Here is a 19,870-nt window from a genome sequence, read left to right on the forward strand (position 1 = left end):
ATTTGGTCTTAAGGAGTGGGGCACACACGGTAAGCTAGAAAGCTGGTGATCTGTGTTATGCATTAGTAAAACGTTTGATAAAATTCTCATCTGCAGTACCTTGGAAGGCAGACCATATGCCAACAGAGTCTTTATCCAGCTAAATTTGTCGGAAAAATTACACTGTTGATTGTGCTGGCTTCTTTTTTCTACATTTAGCAAAGTTATATAAGAGAGAGTTGAAGTTGGGCTAGTTATTAGGGGTTGTGCTGATGAAACCAGTTTTACAGGGGTGGGCCTCAAGCCTTTAACACTTCCCTATCATTACATGTTATTCAGAAACTGGCAGATAACCCAGTGCCAAAGATCAGATAAACAGTATTGACTACCCACCTAAACCCACTGTTTCAAATCATCTCAAGTTAGGAACAATTATATTGAGAGAAAGAGAGATGGGAGGGAAACTTCTGGCTGTGGTTACTTATACAGGAACTAACTGGAAACAAATAGGTCAAATGCCTACAAAGATTATGAGGGAATATTACTACCAAAGAAACCAGAGCCTGGTCTGAAAAAGCTTTTGATTCTTTGATGAAGAGGCTCCCAAACACACACAATCTGTGGGTGGGATTGGGGCTAGTGTAGAAATAGAAGTTCTTATAATGTATGCCATTTAAAATTTATAAATCTAGCTAACAAAAATATTAAATAGTACTTTTTCTATTCTCCTACCTTGAAAAACATATCTTCATAATGACCTGGATATCCAAGTCAGAAATTAGAACCTGAAACTCACTTGGAGCTTCACTTTAACAGTGCATGGATAGCCACCCCATGGACCACAACATGTTCGCCTCTCTTCCAAGTCTTATTTCTATCCTGCATCACAGGGCCTTGTAGGCACATGTAGATGTTCTATTCCTTATGCCTGCATCCAAGATCCATACACAACCCTTGTCTCTTCCACCACCACAAGTAGCTTAAATGCTTAGCAAATTACCATTAATGGTACTCATGTGTCACACATTTCTGAGTAATGTCTCAGGACTGCTTATTATACTTGGTTTCTTCTTCTTTCTCTCCTCCATTCTACTTCTTCCTTGCTGTTATTACCATTACAGCCATCAGCAGCAAAAAATGCTGCTGCGCGTCCAGAGCCTGTGCTCTGCAATGGGAGAGGCCGCAACAGTGAGAGGCCCACATACTGCAAAAAAAAAAAAAAAAGATTCAGTGAGTACTAGTTGATAATACATGAAAGAGTGAATGAATGCACGAATAAATGCATGTGTCTTCATATTGCTGGCTCTATGCAATAAATTGGAAACTTATGAAGGCTTCTAGGGTTTTGCATTTAACAGAGATTACACTAAAATTTGGATAACTAGATTAAAGTAGAAGGTTTAGAAATGTGTCATCCATGCAAAGACCTGAAAAATGGGCAGCCCTATTTATATTTCAAATTGCCCAGAAATATTTGGTTTTGCTTCAGTTCTAGGAAGGGCTCAGGTTTGGAGTGAGGTCACATTTTTATCAGCAACAGTTCTCTTAATATTGCTTATACAAGCTTTCTAAAGCAATGACTAGAGCATATGTTTAGATTTTCCCAAGTGTTTAGACTAAAGAAACCATATATATGTTAGTATAGTGATTCTCAGTAGTTATTCCAGAGGCTCCTAAGGTAAGAGGATCACATTGTATGGTTTAGTAACACTGAAACCTTTCCATGCCACTGTCATTTTATCTTTGTTGTCTTAGAAAAACTCAGAATGGTACAAAACATATCTTTATTTTCACATTTCCAACTTTCTTTACACACATATACTGAAACCATCTGTCTAAATTGTGGCAAAATCTGCCAGCTCCAGATTGGCCTCATTAGTCATCTGAGAACATATAAACAGAGGAATTATGGAAAAATAAATAGATCTTGGATAGATCATCCTGGTCTGGGAAGATTTTTCTCGTCATCAGCATCATTGCCAGAAATGAAAAGGCACAGGTTTGCATCTTTAAAACATTTGGAGGAGTTTTTGCTCTAGAAAGTGGATAAAAATGTCTTAGTGACCCACTTGATATCCTTTATCATATGACCAAGTCACTTCAGCTATGAACCAAAGGGGAAACTAACATCTAAAGGAGTTGACAAGGTCTTTCAGAGTGAAATTCTATGCATGTTGTTCTAATAGAGAGGAATATATCTAAGAGGTGAGATGAGAGATAAGGAGAGTGTGAGAGTGCACGAAAGGAAATTTTGGACATTATCATCAAAGGTAGTGTTTTTCTAATCTAGTCATAAGCTTACCTCCCCAGATGTTTGCATGTGCTCCTACCAGCCATCTCTTCTTCATGAATAGCAGTAGTTTAATTGTGAAATTGAACTGTCAGAAATATATATTGTGCAATTGAATCTCTGCCACAATAGGAAGTCTGGTCATCTGTATTTTCCTTGGGACTAACGGAGCCCAAGGGACTAATAGATGTCCTAAGTAGGGAGAAGACTGCTAACATGGTATAAAATGAGGGGGGATTTTCTCCTTAATCTCCAACAAAAACAGCAACAAAAAAATCTCTATCACCAGACTTCTGTCATGTCCTACATTTCATTATTTGAGATTCATTCTTTTGGTCCTCAAAAGTGTTTATTAGTCAGGATATTTGGGCTTCCCTGGGGTGCAGTGGTTGAGAGTCTGCCTGCCGATGCAGGGGACATGGGTCCGTGCCCCGGTCCGGGAAGATCCCACATGCCGCGGAGCAGCTGGGCCCGTGAACCATGGCCGCTGAGCCTGTGCGTCCGGAGCCTGTGCTCCACAACAGGAGAGGCCACAACAGTGAGAGGCCCGCGTACTGAAAAAAAAAAAAAGTCTTTATTAGTCAGTATATTTTATATTATAGTGTGTTTAAATCTCAGTGACTTAATGGATTATAGGTTTATTTTTCACTCAAATCAAAGTTCAATGAAAATCAAATAGTTTCCCTTCAAAAATCCCCTAGGGGTCCATGCTCCTTCTGTTTTGTGATGTTGACATCTTCAGCACATGCTGTTGCTGGGGCAGGGGATGACAAACTACAGCGTAATATGTTGCGCTTGGAAGTGCCGTGAATCTAAGCCCTTAGATTCCATCTACCTACAGGGAGGCTGGGAGATATAGTTCTGTTTCATGTCCGGAAAGTGAAAGTAGGATTAGTGAATATCTAACTGGTTTCTGCTACAAAGACTGTTGGATTTTATGGTAGATTGGAAGCATAGGCATAACATTTTCCAGCTCTTTTTATTAAGAGATAATGGCTATAACCCTACTCTCTCAACCCAGGCTAAACTTGGTGTCTTGCTTTTACCAGTAGAATGTAGTTGAAGTGGTGTTTGCTAGTTCCAGAATCTAGCTTTCCAGTGGCCTTGTCACTTCTGTCTTTGTTCTCTTGGAATGTTGTCTTGGGACTTCCATGTAAGGATGTAGTCTACTGGACAACAAGAGACCACAGGCAGGAAAATCAAGTCACTCCAGCCAACAACAAGCATCAGTTGCTCGATTTGCATACATGAGTGAGGACAACTTGGACCTTCAAGCCCAGCTGACTCTTCCTGAAGGCAACTGCATGAGTCATCCAGGTAAAAGGAGAGGAAAAACTGCATAGCCAATGAACAGAATTGTGATAAACAATGAATCATCGTTTCACGTCACTGAGTTGGGGATGATTTCTTATTGTAACATTAGACAACTGATACAGGTTTAAATTTTTTCAGATTAAAATTTTCCACCTTTGTAAACCTCAAGCTAATGGCTTATAAAAAGATCCTACTTTAATGTCATTTCTGGCATTTCTAATGTGTGTGTGATTTCATGATTGTATATGTCTTAGGCTGGGTTCCCCCAGACACCAACCTTGAGGAAAGGATGTGGGTGTGAGTTGTTTATTTGGGAGCACTAGTGGGTGAGTGGGAAGTGATACAAGGAAAAGAAGGAAGCCAATGCAGGCATATTATTGAACTTGTTATTACTAGACAATAAGGTCTCAATTCTGTAGCAGAACTCTGGTGGATAGAGTAGATCTTACCTCAGAGTTATCCCAACAGAGAGATGAGTAGCTGAGGTATCTATCCACTGAATCCCATCAATTTTTGATAGAGGGCTTTTAGGGGGTGAGGAGAGTGTCTTAACACCTCAGTACTTCTGGTCTGCTCTGCCTTGTGCACTGGCTGAGTGGGCTCCTGTGATTAGAGAAGGCCTTCATGGGAAGAGTTACAGGATTCCTGTTTAGAAAAATTCCAGTTGCCCCTTTTTGAAGTATGAATGCTTATGGCATTTGGGTGGGGTACCAACAGTAATGTTTGAATTTATTGTCAATATCTGAATATTATAAATATTAATATCTAAATATATTATTTTTATTTCAAGTAGTAAATTGTCAAGCTAGATATAACTTGCAGTGAAAAATCTCCTTAAGTGTTCTTCTTGTTAAAATTTTAAAAGTCCAGTGAAATATAAATGTATATTCATTATTGGAAAACTAAAATGCTGTAAGTAAATTGTGATGATTTTGAAGTGTGTTAATTTTATGAAGAAAAATGATTAAGAACTTTAAAAGAGTTAAAAAGTAAAATATTGGAATTTAATATGAACATTGAGAATGTTTTGGCTGGATAACTTGGAAAGGATACTATTTTTGAATCAAAAATGTATGTAATATTTAAATAATACAAAACCAAATAATAGATTATATGATATCATATTCTGAAACTATCTGAAATTATCAAGTGTATTAGTGTCCTTAATGTTAAACAATGAACTGCTGAGAATTTCATTTAATTTTTAGTTACTTTCATGTATGGATTTTATGAAAAAATATCTTGGAATAATTCACAAATAAAAATAGACTATCAAGTGTCCTTGCCCCTGTGGTGAACCACAGCTGCCCTCCGCCTCTGTGTGAGACCCTCCAACACTAGCAGCCATGTAGCTAACAGGATCTTTGTGCTCTGGCTTGGTGTCAGGCCTGAGCCTCTGAGGTGGGAGATCCGAATTCAAAACATTGGACCACCAGAGACCTCCCAGCCCCACATAATATCAATTGATGAGAGCTCCCCCAGAGATCTCCATCTCAACACTAAGACCCAGCTCCACTCAATGACCAGCAAGCTTCAGTGCTGGACACCCCATGCCAAACAACTAGCAAGACAGGAACACAACCACACCCATTAGCAGAGATGCTGCCTAAAATCATAATAAGGCCACAGACACCCCAAAACACACCACTGGAGGTGGTCCTGCCCACCAGAAAGAAAAGATCCAGCCTCATCCACCAGAACACAGGCACTAGTCCCCTCCACCAGGAAGCCTACACAACCCACTGAACCAACCTTAGCCACTGGGGCAGACACCAAAAACAACGGGAACTATGAACCTGCAGGCTGTGAAAAGGAGACCCCAAACACAGTAAGTTAAGCAAAATGAGAAGACAGAGAAACACACAGCAGATGAAGGAGCAAGGTAAAAACCACCAGACCAGGGCTTCCCTGGTGGCACAGTGGTTGGGAGTCCGCCTGCCAATGCAGGGGACGTGGGTTCGTGCCCCGGTCTGGGAGGATCCCACATGCCGTGGAGCAGCTGGGCCCGTGAGCCATGGCTGCTGGGCCTGCGCGTCCAGAGCCTGTGCTTCACAGCGGTGGAGGCCACAGCAGGGAGAGACCCGCGTACCACAAAAACAAAAAAAACAAAACAACAACAACAAAAAAAAAAAACCCACCAGACCAAACAAATGAAGAGGAAATAGACAGTCTACCTGAAAAAGAATTCAGAGTAATGAGAGTAAAGATGATACAAAATCTTGGAAATAGAATGGAGAAAATACAAGAAATGTTTAACAAGGACTTAGAAGAACTGAAGAGCAAACAAACAATGATGAACAACACAATAAATGAAATTTAAAATTCTCTAGAAGGAATCAATAGTGGAATAACTAAGGCAGAAGAACGGATAAGTGACCTGCAAGATAAAATAGTGGAAATAACTACCATGGAGAGGAATAAAGAAAAAAGAATGAAAAGAATTGAGAACAGTCTCAGAGACCTCTGGGACAACATTAAATGCACCAACATTCAACTTATAGGGGTCCCATAAGAAGAAGAGAAAGAGAAAGGGTCTGAGAAAATATTTGAAGAGATTATAGTTGAAAACTTCCTGAATATGGGGAAGGAAGTGGTCAATCAAGTCCAGGAAGCACAGAGGGTCCCGTACAGGATAAATCCAAGGGGAAACACATCAAAACACATATTTTTTTTTTTTTTTTTTTTTTTTTTGCGGCACGCGGGCCTCTCACTGTTGCGGAGCACAGGCTCCGGATGCGCAAGCCCAGCCGCTCCGCGGCACGTGGGATCCCCCCAGACCGGGGCACGAACCCGCGTCCCCTGCATCAGCAGGCAGGCTCCCAACCACTGCGCCACCAGGGAAGCCCCAAAACACATATTAATCAAACTATCAAAAATTAAATACAAAGGAAAAATATTGAAAGCAGCAAGGGAAAAGCAACAAATAACATACAAGGGAATGCCCATAAGGTTAACAGCTGATCTTTTAGCAGAAACTCTGCAAGCCAGAAGTGATTGTCAGGACATATTTAAAGTGATGAAAGGGATAAACCTACAATCAAGATTAGTCTACCCAGCAAGGATCTCATTCAGATTTGATGGAAAAATTAAAATGTTTACAGACAAGCAAAAGTTAAGAGAATTCAGCACCACCAAACCAGCTTTACAACAAATGCTAAAGGAACTTCTCTAGGCAGGAAACACAAGAGAAGGAAAAGACCTACAGTAACAAACCGAAAACAATTAAGAAAATGGTAATAGGAACATACATATCAATAATTACCTCAAATGTAAATGGATTAAATGCTTCCACCCAAAGACATAGACTGGATGAATGGATACAAAAACAAGACCCGTATATATGCTGTCTACAAGTGACCCCCTTCAGACCTTGGGACACATACAAACTGAAAGTGAGGGGATGGAAAAAGATATTGCATGCAAATAGAAATCAAAAAAAGCTGTAGTAGCAATTCTCATATCAGACAAAATAGACTTTAAAACAAAGACTATTACAAGAGACAAAGAAGGACTCTACATAATGATCAAGGGATCAGTCCAAGAAGAAGATATAACAATTGTAAATATTTATGCACCCAACATAGGAGCACCTTAGTACATAAGGCAAATGCTAACAGCTATAAAAGGGGAAATCAACAGTAACACATAGTAGTAGGGGAGTTTAACACCCCACTTTCACCAATGGACAGATCATCCAAAATGAAAATAAATAAGGAAACACAAGCTTTAAATGACACATTAAATAAGATGGACTTAATTGATATTTATAGGACATTCCATCCAAAAAGAACAGAATACACTTTCTTCTCAAGTGCTCATGGAACATTCTCCAGGATAGATCATATCTTGGGTCACAAATCAAGCCTTGGTAAATTTAAGAAAATTGAAATCATATCAAGTATCTTTTCTGGCCGCAATGCTATGACACTAGATATCATAAACATAAACCATGATCAAGTGGGTTTTATCCCCACTTGAATGCAAGCATTCTTCAATATATGCAAATCAATCATTGTGATACACCATATTCATAAATTGAAGGATAAAAACCATATGATCATCTCAATAGATGCAGAAAAAGCTTTTGACAAAATTCAACACCCATTTATGATAAAACCCCTCCAGAAAGTAGACACAGAAGGAACTTACCTCAACATAATAAAGGCCATATATGACAAACTCATGGCCAACATCGTTCTTAATGGTGAAAAACTGCAACAATTTCCACTAAGATCAGGAGGAAGACAAGGTTGCCCACTCTCACCACTGTTATTCAACATAGTTTTGGAAGTTTTAGCCATGGCAATCAGAGAAGGAAAAGAAAGAAAAGAATCCAAATTGGAAAAGAAGAAGTAAAACTGTCACTGTTTGCAGATGACATAATACTAAACATAGAGAATCCTAAAGATGCTACCAGAAAACTCCTAAAGCTAATCAATGAATTTGGTAAAGTAGCAGGATACAAAATTAATGCACAGAAATCTCTTGCATTCCTGTACACTAATGAGGAAAAATCTGAAAGGGAAATTAAGGAAACACTCCCTTTTACCACTGCAACAAAAAGAATAAAATACCTAGGGATAAACCTACCTAAGGTGACAAAAGACCTCTTTGAAGAAAACAATAAGAAATTGATGAAAGAAATTAAAGATGATACAAATAGATGGAGAGATATACCATGTTCTTGGATTGGAAGAATCAACATTGTGAAAATGACTATACTACCCAAAGCAATCTACAGATTCAATGCAATCCCTGTCAAACTACCAATGGCATTTTTCACAGGACTAGAAAAAAAATTTCACAATTTGTATGGAAACACAAAAGACCCCAAATAGCCAAAGCAATCTTGAGAAAGTAAAACGGAGCTGGAGGAATCAGGCCCCCTGACGTCAGACAATATTACAAAGCTACAGTAATCAAGACAGTATCGTACTGGCACAAAAACAGAAATATAGATCAATGGAGCAGGATAGAAATCCCAAAGATAAACTCATGCACATATGGTCACCTTATCTTTGATAAAGGAAGCAAGAATATATAATGGAGAAAAGACAGCCTCTTCAATAAGTGGTGCTGGGAAAACTGGATAGCTAACATGTAAAAGAATGAAATTAGGACACTTCCTAACACCATACACAAAAAGAAACTCAAATTGGATTAACGACCTAAATGTAAGTCCAGACAGTATAAAACTCTTAGAGGAAAACATAGCAAGAACACTCTTGGACATAAATCACAGCAAGATATTTTTTGACCCACTTCCTACAGTAATGGATATAAAAACAAAAATAAACAAATGGGACCTAATGAAACTTAAAGGCTTTTGCACAGCGAAGGAAACCATAAACAAGGTGAAAAGAGAACCCTCAGAATGGGAGAAAATATTTGTAAACAAAGCAACTGTCAAAGGATTAATCTCCAAAATATACAGACACCTCTTGGAGGTCAATATCAAAAAAACAAACAACCCAATCCAGAAATGGGCAGAAGACCTAAACAGACATTTCTCCAAAGAAGATATACAGATGGCCAACAAACACATGAAACGATGCTCAACGTCACTAATCATTAGGGAAATGCAAATCAAAACTACAATGAGGTATCACCTCACACCAGTCAGAATGTCCATCATCCAGAAATCTACAAACAGGGCTTCCCTGGTGGTGCAGTGGTTGAGAGTCTGCCTGCCAATGCAGGGGACACGGGTTCGAGCCCTTGTCTGTGAAGATCCCACATGCCGCGGAGCAGCTAGGCCCCTGAGCCACAACTACTGAGCCTGCGCGTCTGGAGTTTGTGCTCTGCAGTGGGAGAGGCCGTGACAGTGAGAGGCCCATGCACCGCAATGAGGAGTGGCCCCTGCTCGTTGCAACTAGAGAAAGCTCACGCACAGAAACGAAGACCCAACACAGCCAAAAAAAAAAAAAAATCTACAAACAATAAATGCTGGATAGGGTGTGGAGAAAAGAGAACCCTCTTGCACTGTTGGTGGGAATGTAAATTGATACAGCCACTATGGAGAACAGTATGGAGGTTCCTTAAAATTCTAAAAAGAGAACTACCATACGACTTAGCAATCCCACTACTGGGCACATACCCTGAGAAAACCATAATTCAAAAAGAGTCATGTACCACAATGTTCATTGCAGCTCTGTTTACAATAGCCAGGACATGGAAGCAACCTAAGTGTTCATTGACAGATGAATGGGTAAAGAAGATGTGGCACATATACTCAATGGAATATTACTCAGCCATAAAAAGAAATGAAATTGAATTATTTGTAGAGGGGTGGGTGGACCTGGAGTCTGTCATACAGAGTGAAGTCAGAAAGAGAAAAACAAATACCATATGCTAACACATATATATCGAATCTAAAAAAAATAATGGTTCTGAAGAACCTAGGGGCAGGACAGAAATAAAGACAGAGATGTAGAGAATAGACTTGAGGACACAGGGAAGGGTAGGGGTAAGCAGGATGAAGTGAGAGAGTGGCATTGACATTTATGCTCTACCAAATGTAAAATAGCGAGTGGGAAGCAGCTGCATAGCACAGGGAGGTCAGCTTGGTGCTTTGTGACCACCTAGAGGGGTGGCATAGAGAGGGTGGGAGGGAGACACAAGAGGGAGGGGATATGGGGATACATGTATACGTATAGCTGATTCACTTTGTTATATAGCAGAAACTAACACAACATTGTAAAGCAATTATACTCCAGTAAAGATGTTAAAAACAGACTATCAACCTAGCTATCTAAAATTTTTAAGAGTTGGAAAGACCTCAAACTCATTTGTAAAACATCTAGGATATACATCTTTGATCTAAAAATAATAAAAATTTCAAAGGCAGGAAGAAAACCTTTATTTCTTGAAATTCTAACAGTCCATTGATATATAAATGTAGATTCATTATTGTAAAACTTGCAAGTGTTAGAGGAAAAGGGTTATAACAAAACACATATGAAAACACGTTTTGTTCACTCAACTCAAACTTCAAAACAACAGGCTTCACAAGAATGCTTTTAGAAAATTTCTTATTGTTTTGAGTCCATGGAGGATTTGTTTTGGTTATTATGGAGAGGAAGAAAAGCTTAATCACTCTGTGGCAACTTACCATTAGCAGCACTCTGTACCTCAGAGCCAGCCAAATCGTGCCCCTCCCCAAGGCAACTGAAACTGCACTTCTATTTTGTTTTTCTAAAGTGCCTTCAGTAACCGTGGGTGCAGTCAGGCAGCTGATAGGGCTGAGAAATCATTTTTCCTGTATTGTAATGTCAAATCCATAACCTTGGCCACCACTACAATGTGTAATAATCAAATGGTAATAATGACAATGAAAAATTTATATCAAATTTCAGATTTATTTCTGTATTCCAGAGGTTCCTTCCGTGATGGTGATTCAGCTGTAGTTAGGCTGTGGTGCAATATTGATTTTAACTCTTTGCCCTTTGGCACTCAGGCAAAAAGTATATTCCACACAGCTCTACTCTATGTGTGCATGTGTTTCACAACAGCAAGCATTTATTCTCTTGGTACATGTTGGCAACTACAAGTTAACTGATGTGGCTTCATTTAGCTTCCCGGTCTGTCTAATGTTAACCCAGGTTAAAGGAGTAGTTCTGATGTGGGACGTGTAGGTGCTTGTCCTTGTCCTCATAGTTCTGAAGACCACAGTTCAACATCAATGTGTTGGCAGGTTTGGTTTCTTCTGGAGCCATTCTCCTTTGTTTGTAGACGTCCACCTTCTCACTGTATCCTCACGTGGTTTCTTCTCTGTGAGAGCATGTCCACAAAGAATGTCTCTTTGTATGTCCAAATATCCTCTTCTTGTAAGGACATCAGTCAGATTGGTTTAGGGCCCACCCAAACAGCCTCATTTTAACTCAGTCACCTCTTTAAAGGCTTCATATCCAAATACAGTCACATTCTTTTTTTTTTTTTTCCTGTATGCGGACCTCTCACTGTTTTGGCCTCTCCCGTTGCGAAGCACAGGCTCTGGATGAGCAGGCTCAGTGGCCATGGCTCACGGGCCCAGCTGCTCCACGGCACGTGGGATCTTCCTGGACCGGGGCACGAACCCGTGTCCCCTGCATCGACAGGCAGACTCTCAACCACTGCGCCACCAGGGAAGCCCTACAGTCACTTTCTTAAGTGCTAGGGGTTAGGGCTTCAAGGTAATATTTTGTCCACTTCAGCTTTTCAAAAATGCTGGCATTCTTTTTCTCAAAGACCCTCTCTTCCATTTTCAAATCCAACATCAGGTTGAGTTCCTTTCACATCCTATCACCCTCCACCCTATATCTTTTGATTTGAGCACTTAGTCCATTTACATTTAAGGTAATTATTGATAGACATGTACTTAGCCTTTTTATTAATTGTTTTGGGGTTGTTTTTGTAGTTCTTCTCTGTTCCTTTCTTCATCTCTTTTTCTCTTACCTTGTGACTTGAAGGCTATCTCTAGTGTGATATTTAGATTTCTTTCTCTTTAATTTTTGTGTATCTATTATGGGTTTTTGGTTTGTGGTTACCATGAAGTTCATATAGAACAACTTATATATGAAGGCATTTATTTTAGGTTGATAATCTCTTAATTTAAAAGGCATTTAAAAAGCCTTACATTTTTACTCACCCTCACACATTTTATGTGTTCACCATCATGTATGGTCAGGCCACTCAAGATGGCTGTTTTCTTACTTTCTGTACATCCCCTGCTCAACCAGTGCCTGTTTCACCTATATCTTACTCACACGACTGACCTTCCTACATACTTGCCCCAACTCCTTATCAAAGGGGCAGTGAGTGGTGTGCCACTCTGCTAGTTTCCCTGGTAACCAAGGAGCCAATCTGATGTCAATTCCCCTCGGGAGTATAGACTGCCACCATGTCCTGCCTCACTGTTCACAGCACATGGTGGGGAGTCGCTCCAGAACTTTTCTTTAAATGTGTAAGTTCCCCCCCATCCATTAAGCCATTGATTTCTCTGTTGCTGACTCTGAGCTCTTTCTTCATCTTAAAGTTGGGTTTGTACAGGCCTTGTAGGCCTGCAGGGTGGAGCCCAGCACATCATATTTTACATCTTTTTATTTCATGTATCTTTTAACTACTTATTTTAGATATATGATGATTTTACTACTTTTGCCTTTTAACCTTCCTACTAACTTTATAAGTGGTTGATCCATTACCTCTACTATATGTTTGCCTTTATCCAAAATATTTTCTTTTGTAATTTTCTTATTTCTAGTTTTGGTCTTTTCTTTTCCACTTAGAGAAGTCCCTTCAACATTTCTTGTAAGGCTGGTTTAGTGATGACGAATTCTTTAGACTTTTGTTTGTCTGTGAAACACTTCATCTCTCCTTCAATTCTGAATTATAGTTAACCTTTTTGGGAAGAAGATTTCTGGCTGTAGTTTTTTTCCTTTCAGCACTTTATTTTATTTTATTTTTTGCGGTACACAGGCCTCTCACTGTTGTGGCCTTTCCCGTTGCGGAGCACAGGCTCCAGACGCACAGGCCCAGCGGCCATGGCTCACGGGCCCAGCCGCTCCGTGGCATGTGGGATCTTCCTGGATCGGGGCACGAACCCATGTCCCCTGCATCGGCAGACAGACTCTCAACCACTGCGCTACCAGGGAAGCCCTCCTTTCAGCACTTTAAATATACCATGCCACTCCCTTCAGACCTGCAAAATTTCTGCTGAAAAGTCAGCTAATAGTCTGATGAAAGTTTCCTTATACAGAACTACTTGCTTTTGTCTTGCTGCTTTTAAGATTCTCTCTTTATGTCTAATTTTTGACATTTTAACTATAATGTGTCTTGGTATGGACCTGTTTCAATTCATCTTTCTGGGCACTCTCTGTGCTTCCTAGACCTGCAGGTTTGTTTCTCCAGGTTAGGGAAATTTTCTGCTATTGTTTCTTCAAATTATTTCTCTGCCACTTTCTCTCTCTGTTCTCTTTCTGGGACCCCTACAATGTGAATGTTAGTATGCTTGATCTTCTCCCTGAAGTCCTTTAAACTATCCTCATTTTTAAAAATTCCTTTTTCTTTTATTCTGTTCAGCTTGTGTGATTTATACTATGCTGTCTTCCAGTTTACTATGTATCATTTCTATGTATCATCTAATCTACTTTTGATTTCTTCTTTTGTATTTTTTATTTCAGTTATTATATTCTTCAGCTTTGCTTGGTTATTCTTAATATTTTTTAACTCTTTGTTAAGCTCTTTATTAAGTATTCATCCATTCTTCAATCAAGTTAGTTGAGCATCTTTTTGATTATTACCTTGAACTTTTTACTGGGTAGTTAATTATTTTCCTGAGGTTTTTGTCTTTCTCCTTCATTTGGAACATATTTCTCTGTGTTCTCATTTTGCTTAATTCTGTTTGTTTATGTTAAGTAGGGCCTTAATCATCTCCTGATCTTGGAGAAGTGGCCTTATATAAGAAATATCCTATGGGGTCCAGCAGCATACTCCCTCCTGACCACCAGAACTCTATGCTCCTGTTGTCTCCCCTGTATGGGCTGCATGCACATTTCTTATGACATGACTGACTACTGCAGGTGTGTTAGTAGGCAGAGCTGGCCCCCAGTAGGGCTGGCTGTGAGTCCCTGCCTTGTGCATTTGCTGGGTGCACTCTTTGGCATCACAGGGCCCCACTGTAGCTAGCTCTGTGTCCCAGTGGCATGCTATTGCTGCAGGCATGTTGGTGGGCGGGTTAGGTAGTCCTCCAGCAAGGCTGGTTTCAAGGCCTGCTGGTGTCTGACTACTTCAAGGGTGTTAGTGGGTGGGGCATGCCTCTGACTTGGGTTCATACTACCTTACCAGTACTGGCTGCCCTTATCTCTCAGTAAAAGTCCTGTTAGTCCTCCCATGATCAACCCATAATCTATGGAGCATCCTTGTTTTTCCCAAGATGGATTAAATGTTTATTTATTGTACAAGGCACTTTGTACTTGCTCTATTAGAGACATTATTGAATTGTAATTGCTTGTTTGCATATCTTCCTCCCACTGACTTCTTCCAGTGACTTGAGGCCTGGACTCACGTGTTATCGATCTTTGTATTGCCAGTGCCTATTACAGAGCTAGGCCTCAATACAGGTTTATTCAACGACTGAATGAATTGGGTCAGTGAAGTTCACTCTCAAATTTTTCTCCTCTGACAATTATTCTTCCAACAAATTAATAAGTCCTTTATTCTTCTGCCTTATTAAGAATGGAAAGTAAGTAGTATTAAGTATAGTTTCCAGTGTTTTTACTTTTTTAAAAATGTAATAAGAATTACCTAAAAAATCAAAACTTTATATTTTCTCAGGACAGCTCAGTGAGCTTTCAAATGGTCACTCATACCAATTAAAAAACTAACCTATGATAATGTGAAACACAGTCATAAAATTTATAAATGTTGACATTCTCAGGTTAAAAGTAAATTGAATATATTTCTGAAAATGCATTGGCTTAATATTTTTAAATCAATTTTTGAACGTCCTAAGCATATAATGTTAACCATGCATCACTGATTTTCAACTTAATATACTACATTAAAGAACTTATAAAAATTTGAGCTTCAGAGTGTTTACACATTCAAGCATAAATTGAATGAATTATGGAACATTTACTTAAAGTTTAAAAGTTGTAAGAAGGATAAAAATGGTTAACCTGTAAGTAAGAATTCTAAAAAATTAGAAAGATTAAAGAAACATTTTAGGAGAGATCAAATTGGCTACCAGACTAAGAGACCCCCAGACTAAACCAATAAAGTACAAATAGAAAAAGAAAAATGATTGCAAATGACAACAACAAAGCACTGTATGTAGTACATATAAAATAAACATATCAAATTAAAATCAAGAAATAAACTAACCTAATAATATATGTAAACATATAGGAAATGTGCAGAACTAGTGTGTGAGTACTACAATGAATTGTCACACATTCCCATCACCATATAGTAAACTGTCACACATTCTCATCACCATAATCGTACAATTTCAAATGTGTTTTTCATATTAGAAGAAAACTAATTCTTATATATTATTTTTTTTATATATTAAGTCACAAGGACAGACTCTGACCAATACTTTTGTACTGGTCAGGGTAAACTTATAAAAACAAGACAAAACAAAACAACCACAACCAAATCTCTGTAGCTTAAGAAATAAAAGTTTATTTCTCTCTCACACATCACAGTTCAATGCAGGTCATACATACACTGGAGTGTTTGACATATAATAGGCAATGAATATGTGTTAAAAGATAAAATAAATAAATAGAAGGAAAGGAAAAAGAAGTAAAGGAAGGAAAGAAGGAAGGAAGGAAGGAAGGAAAAAATGTTCTGTTTGACCTTGCTTAAACTATTTAATCTGTCCTAGCCTCAGTTCTCCCATCTGTTACATGGGACAATAGTGACCTATATCACCTGGTGGTTACAATGATTAAAGTGTAATAATATAGGTATTATTATGTATAACATAATATAACTATGTATAACATAATAACCTACTATTTTATGTAAGAATTGATTCCTGTCGTCAGGATAAGCTTGAGGCACAACTCAAATTTCCCTTAGCTATCCACCTTCCTATTTTCTCTTACTCCCATTTTTCTCTCATTTTCCTCAGATGCTAATGGTACACATGCAGAGTTCCATTAAATCTACTTTCAGTTTGCTTCCAATCAGGAAGACATTTGCATCAGCTGATACTTCATTCCTCAAAAAGTGAAGAAAAATTCAACAAAATAGAATGGAGATAGCAATTGAACTTGCCCTTGATAGAAAAATATCAACAGCTAGAAAATGGGGATAGGGTGGATTTCCAGATTGAATCATCAACTGCTGAGAGAATGGACAATTGTAGATGTTTTAGTCCATTAGATCTGTCATACCAAAACACCATAGACTGGTTAGCTTAAACAATAAACATCTATTTCTCACAGTTCTGGAGGCTGGGAAGCCCCTGATCAAGGGGCCAGCAGATTCAGTGTCCAGTGAGGGACTGCTTCGTATTCATAGATGGCCATCTTCTCACTCTGTCCTCATGTGGTGGAAGAGGCATGGCGCTCCCTAGGGTCTCTTTTCTAAGGGCACTCATGAGGGCTACACCCATATGACAATCACCTCCCAAAGGCCCCACATCCAAATACCATAAAATTGAGGGTTAGGATTTAATGTGTGAATTTTGAGGAGACACAAACATTCAGTCTATGGCAATGGAAAAAGAGAGTATGTATAGTGAGTGAGGGAAATTAGGTGGGAGAAAGATGGAGGTCAAATTACTATTAACAAAAATACTTAATAAGAAATTCATGTGTTTGATAACATTAACATTATTCTATAAATGTATCTTACTGATATTGTCTTATTGATGTTGCTGACTATAGGAGATACCTGGCAATAGGTACTGCCAGACTGCCAAATTAGAATGAGTACTGGATTAAGCACTGGAATGAGTTCTGAATTCTAGCTCTGTTACTAACTTACTTGTGTAATTTTCAGTACTCACCTAGTCTTCATTTCTCACATATGTAAGATGAGTAGGTTGGCCTGGGTTTTTGTTACTTTTTCAACTATGTAATTTTATGAAAGAGAAACTTCATTATGATCATAGGACAGAACTAGTCTTTAGGAAACTTGCATTGAACAAGGACTAATTCAGAATAACATGGAGTGAGCACCTTTCGCAACTTTATCTGACATTCCAAAACTGAGTTTATCTGACATAATAGGAAAAGGCCTGTCTTAGTCAGCTTGGTCTGGTCAGTAATAATATATTACCGTAGACTGGGTAGCTTAACAAATATTTATTTCTTACAATTCTGGAGCCTGGGAAGCCCAAGATAAAGGTGCTGGTAGATTCAGTGTCTGCTGAGAGCCATTTGCAGATGGCAACCTTCTTGCTGTATTCTCATGTGGCACAGTAAGAGAGAGAGATGGCTTATCTCTTTCTTTTATCAAGTCACTAATCTCATTGTGAGATCCCCAACCTCATGATGCCGTCTACACCTAATTACCTCCCCAAAGCCCCACCTCCAAATGCCATCACAGTGGGGGGATTAGAGCTTCAACATATGAATTTTGGAGGATATAAACATTCAGCCTATATCAAGGCTCCTTTGAGGTACTCACACAGTCTCCACCTCACAGCTCCTTCAGGGTCTTCTTCAACCATTCTGGTGCAGTTCACATACATGACTGACTGACAAGTGGATATAAAATTTATTCAGTTGAATCTAACATGGGACACTGATAAGCAATTCTTTTTCCAGAGCTCCTGGACAGATTCACCAAGGCTTTGCCAGGCCTGAATCACAGTTCAGAACTTCATATTCTGCCTAATTATACTTTGTCTCCTTATCTTTCACAAGTGTTAGTCCCTAATAAATATTTTACACCTCAGAGTCTATCTTAGTGTCTAATTCCTCTAAGCCAATTTGCCATAGTTGAATGAGAGACAAGTATAATTAGAGAAAAGAGACCTACAACTCCCCCATGGCATAAGACAAAGTGATTTATACATTTTAGCTCCTCAGAAGAAATGCCATATCCCTATTTCTTTTTCCGGTCTGAAATATAATCTCCATACAGTTTTGTGGGACACAAAGATTTTGCCAATTTAAAAGTCTCACTGAAGCCTTGTTGATGTCATCCTCCAGAATTAGCCATATTCAAGAGTTTTTGATACCCTCTTAATTCAATATAAAGTAAGGCAATTTTATTATTCTGTTTGTAACTTCGATTTAGATTTTGTTCAAGATCTACATTTGTCATTATAATATTGTTGCACTGTCTTCTGTTGGGTTTTAGTACCAAATCCACCCTGCTGTAACCACTCTGTCACTGTTCCATCCAGCTAATGAATATTCACCATCACCAAATATATAGCAGAGGTAGTACTGCCATCTGGTGGCAATACAGAAGACTATACTGAGACCATCTCCCAAAGAATGAAATTTTTACAGGTGGGCTCACAATGCAGCTTGAGAAGAAAAACAGTGAATCCAGAAAACTGTACTAATTTCTGGGTCTTGACATTCAGTGTGTTGTGTATTTCCCTAATTCTGCTGCTTCTTATCTTTATCACAAACTAATTCAGCCATCCTCAAATCTTTAAAACTCTGATCCACTAAGACAGAGACCTCATCATGCAATGTATTTAACAACAAAGCTTCCAATCTCCTTTTCAGATAGGGGTAAAAGAGAGAAAAACAATCCAGAAACAGCAAAACACTAAAAAAATAAGTTGTATTGAAAGATATTCTTACTTTAGTTCTTCATATGAATTCTGTTTTCTGGACATATGCCAATAGACAAATATTTGAATTCTGTTGCCGTTTCTCCTCTCTACTAGTTAATTCCATTAAAACAAAGAATAAGAATAAGTCATTTATGTGTCTGTTTTATGTGCTTGTTTTTGGCTGAGAGCACATATTTTCTTCATATGTGGGTGAAATAGCATAGAAGGTCATACAGATCATTAAATTTTTAAGAACTTCTGTCCATTTCTTTTGTCTACTCTGCCTTCTTACTGTACAGAGATAAATGTTAAGCAACCATGTCTTTAATTAAAGAGAGATAGTATACACAAATAGTCAAATCAAACTACAGAGTAAGGAGCCAGACAAACTTGGGTTTCAACCTTGACTCTGGTCCTTAATTTCTCTGAGTCTCAATTTCCCCATTTGAAAAATAGGAACAATTGTACTTTAAGGAGTTGTGGTGAGCATTAAATGAGATAGTATATATAGAGCTTAAGCACAGTGCCTGGCACATTTTAAATGCTGAGAAATTTGCTATTATTGTTTCTAGTCAGTAAAAGAGAAAGCATATATATATATTATATATATATATATATATATATATATATTTTTTTTTTTTTTTTTTTTTTTTTTGGTACATGGGCCTCTCACTGTTGTGGCCTCTCCCGTTGCGGAGCACAGGCTCAGAACGCACAGGCTCAGCAGCTATGGCTCATGGGCCCAGCCGCTCCACGGCATGTGGGATCTTCCCAGACTGGGGCACGAACCCGTGTCCCCTGCATCGGCAGGCAGACTCTCAACCACTGTGCCACCAGGGAAGCCCAAAAGCATATATTTTTTATGTGCCCCAAAGCACAGTAAAATTTTTTAAATTGATGTAGAGTTGACTTAAAATATTAGGTTAGTTGCAGGTGTACAACATAGTAATTCAATATTTTTATAGGTTATACTCCATACAAAGTTATTACAAAATATTGATTATATTCCCTGTGCCGTATATTAAATACTTGTAACTTATTTATTTTATACCTAGTAG

This window comes from Phocoena sinus, chromosome 10 (genome assembly GCF_008692025.1).
Source record: "Phocoena sinus isolate mPhoSin1 chromosome 10, mPhoSin1.pri, whole genome shotgun sequence".
NCBI classification, from domain to species: domain Eukaryota; kingdom Metazoa; phylum Chordata; class Mammalia; order Artiodactyla; family Phocoenidae; genus Phocoena; species Phocoena sinus.